The sequence below is a fragment of the Tachyglossus aculeatus genome, chromosome 4 (genome assembly GCF_015852505.1).
Source record: "Tachyglossus aculeatus isolate mTacAcu1 chromosome 4, mTacAcu1.pri, whole genome shotgun sequence".
In the NCBI taxonomy this organism is placed as follows: Eukaryota; Metazoa; Chordata; class Mammalia; order Monotremata; family Tachyglossidae; genus Tachyglossus; species Tachyglossus aculeatus.
The window spans coordinates 134,357,731-134,370,607 of record NC_052069.1 but is presented as its reverse complement, the minus strand read 5'-3'; the positions used below and the strand labels follow the sequence as shown (position 1 = coordinate 134,370,607).

Genomic DNA, 12,877 nt, shown 5'->3' with positions numbered 1-12,877 from the left:
GATTAGAACCCCGGTCTTTCGGACTTCATCCACTAATCCATGCTGCTTCTCCCGGTAAACCCGGGCTACCTGATTTTTCTAGACTGTGAACCCACTGTTGGGGAGGGACCGTCTCTATATGTTGCCAACTTGTACTTCCTAAGCGCTTAGTACAGTGCTCTGCACACAGTAAGCGCTCAATAAATACGATTGAATGAATGAATGAATGAATGAATGAACCCTTGGGAGGGTCCAATAAAACGGAGTCAGAGGGGGATTTCTCGAGGATGGATGAGAATATTTCAGACAACAAACCTCCTCCAGGCGGCTCTCCTGGATTAACCCCTAATCTTTTCAAGTTATATAACCTCAACTGCAACTTGAACGTCACCTAAGGTCTCCAAGCCTCGAGGAGCGGCGTGGCCGAGTGGATACAGCCCAGACTTGGGAGTCATAAGGACCTGGGTTCTCACCCCGGCTCCGCCACTTGTCTGCTGCGAGACCTTGGCCAAGTCACTTCACTTCTCTGTGCCTCAGTGACCTCATCTGTAAAATGGGGATTAAGAATGTGAGCTCACTGTGGGACAGGGACTGTGTCCAAACAGATTAGCCTGCAACCCCAGTGCTGGGTAAAGTGCCTGGAACTTAAAAATAACGTAAGAAAAACCCTTCTGAGACATTTGTTATATAATCTAATATTTAAGCATCATCTCCCCTACAAGTCCCCTTTCCCTCCCTGTAATTTTAGTGTCTCTCTCCTCTGGTAGATTGTAGCTCCTCTAGAGCTACAGATATGGCACAGTGGCTAGAGCCCGGGCCTGGGAATCAGAAGGTCATGGGTTTTAATCCTGGCTCTGCCACTTGTCTGCTGTGTGACCTTGGAAAAGTCACTTCACTTCCCTGGGCCTCAGTTACCTCATCTGTAAAACAGGGATTGAGACCATGAGCCCCACGTGGGACAGGGACCGTGTCCAACCTGATTTGCTTCTATCCACCCCAGCGCTTAGGCACATTGTAAGCGCTTAACAAATACCATCATTATTATTATTTTTATGCGAGCACTTAGTAAAGTTCTCAGTATGCACTTGGGGATCAATAAATACGATTGATTTTGTGCTGCTCCTTGAAGAGAAAAAGTTTGTTTTTAAACACAACCCCTTAAGCAGCAGCGTGGCTCAGTGGAAAGAACACAGGCTTGGGAGTCAGAGGTCATGGGTTCTAATACTGGCTCCACCACCTCAGCTGTGTGACTTAGGGCAAGTCACTTAACTTCTCTGTGCTTCAGTTAACTCATCTGTAAAATGGGGATTAAGACTGTGAGCCCCACGTGGGACAACCTGATTACCTTTAATGCTTACAACAGTGCTTGGCACATAGTAAGCGCTTAACAAATACCATTATTATTATTTCGGGCCACAAAACCCTGCCAGTTATGGTGGTAAATAAAAGCACTGTCCTTACCCTGATTGTCACCAGGGCAGTATCTGCCAGGTTCAGAACAGCACCACAAAACTCTGAGCCTGGGCATCTTGGGCCACAAAGTGGTGGCCACCAGCTGCTTGGAAGCCCTTTTGGCCAGCCTTAAGACTAGTATTAATTTTACTATTTACTTATTTTACTATTTATTTATTTTACTTGTACATATTTATTCTATTTATTTTATCCTGTTAATATGTTTTGTTTTGTTCTCTGTCTCCCCCTTCTAGACTGTGAGCACACTGTTGGGTAGGGACCGTCTCTATAATGTTGCCAACTTGGACATCCCAAGCGCTTAGTACAGTGCTCTGCACACAATAAGCGCTCAATACGATTGAATGAATGAATGAATAGTAGACAAGAATCACTAATCAAGAAGGCCCCTAAGTGCCTCCCTGAAATCCAGATTTTCAGGAGAGATGAATTCCACAGAAAACTGAAATACAACTGAGGACCCTGATTTGTTTTTCACATTAAGAAAGTAATCAAGCTGGACAAGATATAATACCACTCTTAAAGGACACTGATTTACAAGGGTCTGTAGCTGGGATCACCTGGATTTGACAGTTGGCAAAAAGGTGACACGGATTTATTTATTTCTCTTGGCAGTCACCAGATTACATTGTGAAATAAACACACCTGGTTAAAAAGCAACTAAATCATAGACGTTCAACATCTTCCTAATTTCAAGTATTTAGGCCAATTATTCATTGAAGAAAAACATAATATTAGCCTCTTCAACTCCAAACCAGCCAATCCCAAAGCTAGGAAAGTGGATATTAAAATTACATCAAGAGAGTAGAGTGCCTCAGAAGTAATACTCTCTCTATTTTATTCCAACATTTGCCCCCCCAAAACACACACACACACAGCTGAGTTCCATAATCAGAAGAAAATCAAACATTTAAAAAATTCTCAAATACTGAATATTCTTAACTGCCTGGGAAACTTAATAACCACTGTTCTCACAAACTTTGAAACTCAGCATTTCTTTCATAATTGCAAAAAATACGAATTCTCCCCCAGATAATTTGCTGCATCCACTCTCACAGAGTATATCCTACAGATGAAAGGTGATTGGACATGAAATGTTTTTATAAATAAAGGTGATTTTCTTTCCAAAAAAAAAAAAAAGGAAAAAATCGCTAAAAGAATTGCTACTGAATACAGACCTTTATTATGTATTCAAAGACAAAAATCAATTCGGAGAGGCAGTTGTCTCCCCCCTCCACCCCCGCCCTGCCCTGTAATAAATAATTTAAAAAGCTAGCAAACACCAGAGCGGCATTAAGTACTGAGACGAAAAATGGGGAGGGATGAAAAAAGTTCTAGTAATAACTATTTACAACTACGTATGGTTAACGTTATTGAAATGGAAACAATATAAATATATTCAAAGGCTTCAAATTACCATGTTGGAGGCGGAACAAATCATTTTAACAACTGAAACGGTTTAAAACCTGCTGTCAAAATAGTTTTCAGACCACGTCGGGCGATGATTCAAAAAGGAGCACTTTAATCATTACAATATAGCTTGTCCTGTAGAGTTGTAAAAAAAGTGAAAAGGAAAAGAGCAATTCATTAAATGGCTGCATACTTTGTATCATTAAAAAAAAAGTTGACAGTAGTATGAAAAAAAGCCACCCACAAAGCCAGCTTGTCTGTAGTGAAAAGATCAACTGAATAGCAATATTTTGGAATTACTAACAGTAGTTAAAAATAAAATAAGATAAACGATTTATCTAAAAATTGAAAGCAGCATGCACCATAACCTTTTCATTCATTCAAGAGGCGTTTTAGGCATAAGCGAAGAGCTTAAGATTTCTCTCCCATGAAATCGTATCGCACTGAACTGGTTACACCCATTAGACCTGGTCATTCAGACGAGTATTTTGAAATTCACCACTCGATTCAACTTTTACTTCATGAAGAAAGCAATGGTTTTTTTTTAATGGTCCTTGTAGTCACGAGAAGCAAATATCCCTCAAGACAATGAACAGCACCAGTCTTTACAAATAAGTTAGTATGAACATTCAGTCTCCTGACAGGGCAAAAGGTTAATAGTCAACAGTTAAATCATCTCTAAGTGAAAAGCTAACTTTTAATTGGCTTTGGGTCAGTTAGCTAATCCTACCGAGGGCTAATTCTTGAAAAATGAGAACGCCTAAACACGACCTAACCCGACATGTTCTGGCTCTCAACTGATTGTAAAAGAATGCTCCGAAGCAGATGTCGATTACACGCTTCTTTTTCACATTTTTTGGTATGAAGTCTATCGTAAGCGTCCTTCTCTGTCCGCTATTGTTCCGGCTTCTTTTCTTCGGTACAAAAACGTCTTACGGTTTAGTAGGAAGCGGGCTGGCATCAACTAAAAGCGGTAATATAAATCCTATCAACCGTAGCATTCGTTTGTGTCTTCGCCTTGAAAGAGCCGGGAACGACGACGGCCGTACGGACGGTGGGGAAGTGCAATTTCATTCATTCAATCGTATTTACTAAGCGCTTACTGTGTGCGGAGTGAGAAGGGTTGCATTTTCCCGTAGGCACAAGCCGTACAAACACATGCACTATTTTCAACGTTAGTGCAGAGCCCGATAAATAAGATACGGAGATCAATCGTTTCCTGCGGGGCTTTTTTTTTTTTGGTTTTTGGGTTTTTTTTCTGTTTCTTCTTTACCGCTTCTAAGAACTTTTACTCTGTAAAATGTTTGGTCACTCAAAGCTATAAGCTTAATCACATATCAAAGACCACAGATAGTGAACCCCATCTTTTACTAGAACGTACAGTATTAAGCGGGATAAAATATAAGAGGATTAAAATCTAGTGGTCACTGAATCCCCTTGAAAAGGCCTAAGAAATACGTTACGTATCATAATAAAAATGTACTGTATTAAAATCTGCATTTTTTTTTTTTTACAAGTTGTCTTTTCGTCGGGGGTTTTTATTTACAGTGCGCAAGTTTCGCCTGCTGCAGTAGTTTTTGTGGGGTTTTTTGTTTTTAAACTTTGGCACAACATTAAATTCCGCTCCATTCGAGTGTTCCATCCTTCGCTGCGAGAGAGAGCGAAGTGCGTTTGTGTCGGTCCAAAAATGTTCACGGCATCACGTGAGAATTGGCCTGTTCGCGGTCCGTCTCCTTGAGGTTCTCGAGAATGGCTTGCCCTTCGCCCTGTTGGACAGCTACAAAGGAAAAGAAAAAACAAATAGGGAGCTCCTGAAATGGTTAAAGATGAAAGGGTCCATCAGAAAGCAATATCCGCATTTTTACAAAACTGAACTTTCTTGATAATAACAATAATAATGTTACTAGTTAAGCACTTGCTATGTGCCAAGCACTGTTCTAACTGCTGGGGTGGATCCAAATTAATCAGGATTGACACAGTCCCTTGTCCCACACGGGGCTCATACTCTTCATTCCCATTTTACAGATGAGGGAATTGAGGCCCAGAGAAGTGAAGTGACTTGCCAAAGGTCACACAGCAGACAAGTGGAGCCAGGATGAGAACCCCAGGTCCTTCTGACTCTCAAGCCCGGGCTCTATCCACAGACCATGCTGCTTTTCACACCGCTGTATGTCTAGAAGAATGGAGACTTTATTTCACTGAGTACTGGAGATTGAATTTTTGGGTACTTATGTACAAGCCTTATCTATATTCATACAACTATTTGAATACAAATATTGAATACAAATACAATATGAGTATATTCGTAATATACATAAATTATGTTCATTAAGCGCAATAACAGTCTGAAAACTGTAAAGTTCTGAGAATTTGTCTTCTGATGAATAACAAGTGGGTTTACTGTAATGTTTTAACCATGCAAATTTGCACGCAAGCAAAGCTGTTCACAAAAAAAGTTAAATTTTAAAACAGGAGAAGAAAGTTCTCAGTCTAAGAAAATTAGAAATAAATTCTAATATGATATCGGGCCTTAGGACAAAAAAAATCAGTACTGCACAAGTTCTGTTAACGTATTTTGGCTGAATGCACATTCTCCTTCAAATAACACAAAATTGCAGATTAAAATCACATTTTTAACAATTGGATCCATGAATCAATCACTCAATCAGTGATATTTACTGAGTGCTTACTGTGTGCACAGCACAGTACTAAGTGTTTGAGAGAGCACAACAGAGTGAGTAGACACCTTTCCTGCTCTCAGGGAGCTTACAGTCTAGAGGGACAATCAATGATTATCAATTGATTATCAATCAATGATATTTATTGAATGCCTTCTCTATGCAAAGCTCTGTACTAAGCACTTGGGAGAGTACAATACAACAGAATTAGCAGACACATTCCCTGTCTAGAGGGCATCAAAGGATAAGAGGTGTCAAAGGATAGAAGCAGCATAGCCTAATGGTTACAGCATGAGCCTGGACGCCAGAAGGTTCCAATACCAGCTCCACAACTTGTCTGCTGTGTGACCTTGGGCAAGTCCCTTCACTTCTCTGAGCCTCAGTTTACATCATCTGAAAATGGGGATTAAGATCGTGAGCCCCACGTGGGACATGGACTGTGTCCAACCTCATTACCCTGTATCCACCCCAACGCTTAGAACAGTGGCCGGCACACAGTAAGCGCGTAACAAATACCATCAAAATAAATTTTAAAAGCCATCAAAGATCCGTGATATGGAATGGACGTAAAAGGAGAAGAAAATGGGACCCAGAACTGAAGCTTGAGGGACCCCCAGAGTTACGGGGTGGGAGGCAGAGGAGAAGCCCGCAAAAGAGATTGAGAAAGAGCGCCCAGAGAGATCATCATCATCATCAATTGTATTTATTAAGCGCTTACTATGTGCACAGCACTGTACTAAGTGCTTGGGAAGTACAAATTGGCAACATATAGAGACAGTCCCTACCCAACAGTGGGCTCACAGTCTAAAAGGGGGAGACAGAGAACAAAACCAAACATAGAAAGAGAACCAGGAGAAGACAGTGTCAGTAAAGCCGACGTTGGATAATGTTTCCAGGAGAAGAGTGCGTGGCACTTAATATGCACTAATATCCCTGAACACACTCAATTCTACCAGAATGTGTGCTTACACAACACTTGGCTAAAATGCAGTTAGGAAATTAGGAGATGTGATTCCAAGAATTTCACTCTGAATTGGACTCAGCGTGCCACGTTATCAGAAAAAAAAAATGCCTGTAGGCATCCGCACAGCGCTAGAACTTTCAGTACCACATCCCCAGTTTCCTTTAAATGTGTCGTTTTGCAAGATCGAAATCTTTGCATTATAGGAGAGTCGGGTATATTAGTTTAGGGTTCCTCTGGTGAACATTTCAGGTTAGGCCTCTAAATTGGGGAGGATGTGTCTCTTAAGCAAAACTACCTTGAAAAATCACAGGACCCAATGGGAAGCATTTAGGTTAAACCAGCGCAGTCTAAAATAAAATTTTCCAGGAGAGTATTTTAAGGTATATCTTTGAAACAATATCACTATGGAAAGGGGTAAAATTTCAGTGCTCTCTCATTTCCAGCTAGTAGAATTGGGTATCGATGCAAAATGTGCCTTCATGGAACATGCACTGAATCTTAGACCATTCATTCATTCATTCAATCGTATTTATTGAATGCTTACTGTGTGCACAGCACTGTACTAAGCGCTTGGGAAGTACAAGTCGGCAACATATAGAGACGATCCCTACCCAACAATGGGCTCACAGTCTAGAAATGCAAAAATGTAATTACATTTAAAGTTCTCAGACCGCGAGGCCCATGCGGGGCGGAGACCGTGTTCCAACGTGGAGAAGCAGTGTGGTCTTATAGCGTGATAGAGCTCAGGCCTGAACGTCTGAGGAACCTCCACTCTCCCTGGATGTCCTCCCGTCACCTCAAACTTAACACATCTGACATAGATCTTATCTTCCCCATCAATCAATCAATCATATTTATTGAGCGCTTACATCTGAGGAACCTCCACTCTACTTGGATGTCTTCCCGTCACCTCAAACTTAACACATCTGACATAGATCTTATCTTCCCAATCAATCAATCAATCAATCGTATTTACTGAGCTCTTACTGTGTGCAGAGCACTTTACTAAGCGCTTGGGAAGTACAAGTTGGCAACATATAGAGATAGTCCCTACCCAACAGTGGGCTCACAGTCTCCCCCTCCGTCCTCCCCCTGACTTTCCCATCACTGTAGATGGCAACACCAACCTTCCTGTCTCACAGGCCCTAACCTTGGCATCATCCTTGACTCCTCTTTCTCATTCAATCCACATATTCACTCCATCCCTAAATCCTGCCGGTTCCACCTTCACAACGTGACTAACATCCATCCATCTGTCTCCATACCGTGTTACCACGATCACTTAGGCCTAGTCCCACCTTGATCACTGCATCAGCCTCCTTGCTGTCTCTCCCAACTCCAGTCCATGCTTCCCTCCGCTGCCTGGATCATTTTCCTGCAAAAACGTTTGGCACACATTTCTCCACTCCTCAAGAAACTCCAGCGGTGGCCCATCTATCTCCGCGTCGAACAGAAACTTCTCACCATTGGCTTTTAAGCAGTCAATCCCCTTGCCCCCTCCTATCTCACCCCTCTACCACCCAGACCACACAATTCACTCCTCTACTGCTGATGTCCTCATTGTACCTCAAACTCATCTATCTCACCGCCTACCTCTCGCCCACGTCCTGCAACGCCCTCCCTCCTCATAGCTGAAGGACAATTACTCTCCCCTGCTTCAAAGCCTTATTGAAGGAACACCTCCTCCAAGAGACCTTCCTTGACTAAGCCCTCTTTTCCTCTTCTCCCACTCCCTTCTGCCACGCTCTGACTTGTTCTGTTAATTCATCTCCCCTCCCGGCCCCACAGCATTTATGTACGTATCTAGACTGTCAACTCATTGTGGGCAGGGAATGTGTCTGTTTATTGTTATACCGTACTCTCCCACGCACTTAGTTCAGTGCTCTGCACATGGTAAACGCTAAATAAATACAATCGACTGACTGGCTGACCTGGGTTGTGATCCCGGCTCCGCCACTTGTTCGCTGCATGACTTTGGGCAAGTCGCTTCACTTCTCTGGGTCTCGGCTCCATCACTTGCAAAACTGGGGATTCAATCCTGTTCTCCCTCCTACTTAGACTGTGAGCCCCAGGTGGGACCTGATTATGTTGTATGTACCCCAGCGCTTAGTACAGTGTCTGACATGTAGCAAGGGCTTAACGAACACCACGATTATTATCTTATATCTATCCCAGCGCTTAGTACCGAGCATCACCAATACCACAATTATTATTCCTAGTGAATGAAGAAAACAATATTTCGCCCAATCTCTTCTCTGCTCTTGACGATTCCCACTACCAGCCACGGGGTAAGAGCCGACTCAGGGAACCCCCGACTCGAGCAGTGTAGCCTGCTGGATAGAGCCCGGGTCTGGAAGTGAAGTGTGTAGTTTGCACTTCATGAAAACACAGTGTTAAACAGGGCATAATAATCCTGTAATCGCAGGTGAGCCAGGCCTATTAGCTCCTAATGTTGTCACCCTGGGGTTGGGGGAGATGCTTAGAGCAGCAGACAATGAAGCTATAATTAGCAGATTAGGGCAACCCTCAAGGAGCATGGTGTGAAGGCTGGGGCGAAACACCCCTTTGCTGTTTTCCGAAAGGACGACGGCCCAGGCCCGAGGGACCTGCTGGCCGGGGGACCCCCGTGCCCATCCAACCCGTTATGGGACTAAAACCCGAACGGAACTGATCATCCCACTACAGGAAATTCTCAATGCTCCCGGGTCGAGGGCTTCAACAGGGTCAGCGATCTCATCGCCCCTGGGTCGACGGCTAAACAGAAGCAGGATCCTTTACAATTCACGTTTTCTGTACGTTAATAAATGCTTTCTTACTTGGCTACTGAATATCGTGGTTTGTTCCATCTGTGCAGCTGAGTCACGAACCCCCTTGTCCCTAATTGGCTCTATTGGGACGGAACAGGGAGTCTTAAGGAGCTAATCCCAACTCCGCCAGCTGTCACTTCACTTCCTCAGTTCCCTCATCTGTAAAATGGGGGTGAAGACTGTCAGCCCCATGTCGGGCAGGGACTGCGTCCAACCTGATTAGCTTGTACCTGCCCCAGGGCTTAGTACGCCGTAAGTGCTTAACAAATACCATTACAAAAAGAAACCTTTTTTACTATCCCAGTGATTGGTAAGCGTTTGGAGTTCATTACCACAGGAAGCTGTGCAAGCAGAAAATAACTTTTGGCTCAGAAGGGGGTTAGAAAAATGATTGAATGAGTGGTTACAATGGTTTTCTGAAAGATAAATTCTGGATAGGGAAACTTAGGGATGTTATCTGGTCATCATCAATTGTATTTATTGAGCGCTTACTGTGTGCAGAGCACGGTACTAAGGTCACTCCTAAATATTATGTTGGATGTCAAGGAGAAGCAGCGTGAAACTGTGTGACTTCGGGCAAGTCACTTCACTGGGCCTCAGTTACCGCATCTGTAAAAGGGGGATTAAGACAGAGCACCTCACGTGGGACAGGGAAATCAGTGCTATTTACTGAGCACTTACTGTGTGCAGAGCACTGGACTAAGCCCTCAGGAGCAGCCAATATGAGCCACGACGAGCAATGCAATGACCTCAAACAAACCTAGCATGCAACAAGCAACTCTATCAACTACAATCTGAAATTCAAAGCATGTCCTAGATACAGAAATAAACAATATGAACAATACACCCTTCGGGTAGTTGATGTTCTTCCAGAGACTGTGAATGATATCTGAGGAATGAATCCCAGATTTATTTAAAATGGTCCTCAACTGTGCCAGACAAGACTGACTATCCCTTGGCAAATGGGTTAGTCGTCAAACATTGACGTTCATAATATAGATGCATTTTCCTAGTTCTGCTTGTACAGTGAATTATATAAGACAGTTTAAAAGAAACTCAAATCCTTCCTTTTACCTCCCTCGAAAAATAACAGAATTTGCATTTAGTTATTTCTGTTTTGGGGGGGGGAGGGCACATTTTGGGGTGACGGTTTTTCAAGCAGAAAGGACCAAATGGGGACAAGGAGAGAGGAAAAGGAGCCTCCGAGGGGTCTCCCCTGACTTAAGCCCCCTTTCCTCTTCTCCCGCTCCCTTCTGCATCGCCTTGACTTGCTCCCTTTATTTGGCCCCCTCTCCCAGCCCCACACCACTGATGTCCATATCTATCACTTATTGATTTCTATTAATGCCTGCCTCCCCACCTCTAGACTGCAAGCTTGCTGTTGGCAGGGAATATGTCTCTTTATTGTTATATTGTCCTCTCCCTAGCCCTTAGTACAGTGCTCTGCACACAGTAACCGCTCAATAAATACGACTAAAGCAGCGTGGCTTAGTGGAAAGAGCCCGGGCTTGGGAGTCAGAGGATGTGGGTTCTAATCCCAGCTGCACCAAATGTCTGCTGTGTGACCTTGGACAAGACACAACTTCTCTGTGCCTGAGTTTACCACACCTAGAAAATGGGGATTACGACCGTGAGCCCCAAGTGGGACAATTTGATTACGCTGTATCTACCCCAGCGCTTAGAACAGTGCTTGGCACATAGTAAGCACTTAACAAATGCAATTATTATTATTATTATTATAAGCTCACTGTGGTCAGGGAATGTGCCTGTCCCAAGCACGTGGTACAGTGCTCTGCACACAGTAAGCGATTAATAAATACGATCATCTGGCTGATTGCCTTCAATCAATGGTATTTATTGAGCGCAGTGTGCAGAGCACTGTAATAAGTGCTTGGGAGAGGACACTTTAACAGAGTTGGTAGACACGTTCCCTGCCCACAATGAGCTTACGGTCAACAGCCTCTTTAGTACTCCACCATTTTCATCATCATCTATCATATTTATTGAGCGCTTACTGTGTGCAGAGCACTGTACTAAGCGCTTGGGAAGTACAAGTTGGCAACACATAGAGACAGTCCCTACCCAACAGTGGGCTCACAGTCTAAAAATTTTATTTTCATATGAACATAAATGAATATATGAAAATTTTATTGACCATTTTATATGGTCAATAAAGATTCATCAGACTAGAGAGCAGTTACATTAAGTAACAGATGTTTAATACTGACTCAGTATTCCTGTTCTTGGGGGAAAGAAATAATGGGTATACTTTAAGAAAAATCTCAGTCACAAGTTAACTGTCCTCTCCTGCTTCTCCTCTCCCCTCTCTGGTCGGTAAATTCTCTCTTTTGCCAACTTTGAGGGTCCCTCAAAGGCCCTGTTTTGGGTCCCCCCTCCTTTTCTTATGTTATTTGTTAAGTACTTACTACAGGCCAGACACTGTACTAAGCACTGAGGTAGATACAAGCTAATAAGGTTGGACAGTCCCTGTCCCACATGGGGCTCACAGTCTTAATCTTCACCTTACACACGCAGTCACAGAGAAGCCAAGTGACTTTCCCAAGGTCACACAGCAGACCCGTGGCAGAGCTGGAATTAGGACCCAGGTCCTTCGGACCCCCAGACCTGAGCTCTACCCACTAGGCCACTCTGCTTCTCAATCTGACACTCACCCCCTTGGGGTTCACGATTTCAACTACCCTCTTTACCCCGGACATGTCCCCAAACTGCCTCTCTAGACAGACGAAGTTCAGAGACGTGAAGCGACTTGCCCAAAGTCACACAGCGGACAACTGGTGGAGCCGGGATGAGAACCCTCGACCTCTGACTCCCAAGCCCGGGCTCCTTCCGCTACGTCACACTGCTTCACACTAAACGCTTAGTACAGTGCTCTGCACACAGTAAGCGCTCAATAAATATGATTGATTGATTGATTGATTCTCTAAGCAGTGAGAGCCCGGGCCTGCGAATCAGAGGACCTGGGTTCTCATCCCGGCTCTGCCACTTGTGGGGGAGTCGCTCCGCTTCTCTGGGCCTCAGTTTCCTCATCTCGCCTGTTCTCCCTCCTACTTTAATTGTGAGACGGGGACTTTGCCCAACCTAATTAAACTGTATCTACCTCCTGCTTAGAACAGTGTCTGATACATAGTAAGCACTCAACAGCTGCACTCTCCCATGGGCTTAATACAGTGCTCAGCACACTGTAAGCTCTCAAAAAATACGACTGACTGATAAATACCATTGGAATAAAAGTCCCTTTTACCCATTTATACCAAGAACTGGAACGGGGACTGCATCCAAACCTGATTACCTTGTAATCAGAAAAGTGCTTGGCACACAATAAGCGTTGAACAAATTTCATCATTATTATGATGACTATTCTTAGATTATGAATCCACTGAGGGGCAAGGATGAATGTCCAACTCCCACCTATATACTCTCTCCCGACACTCAGTACAGAGCTCTGCACATAATTAAGAACTTAATAAATACTATCACTTCTCCTCCCCCTCCTATTAGGAAGGAGGTGGCCAGTTTGGAGTTGGAACACACTGACGACGATTAAATAA

At 43.6% G+C, this 12,877-nt stretch overlaps 1 protein-coding gene across 1 annotated transcript in view; it reads right to left on the bottom strand.

The window, feature by feature from the left end:
• Window positions 1–2,613: 2,613 nt before the first annotated feature.
• ZHX1 (zinc fingers and homeoboxes 1) overlaps window positions 2,614–12,877 on the bottom strand; it is a 44,119-nt gene continuing 33,855 nt past the window's right edge. Inside the window, 1 exon segment of the mRNA XM_038744503.1 lies at window positions 2,614–4,636. The gene's annotated coding sequence lies outside the window, so the exon portion shown is untranslated.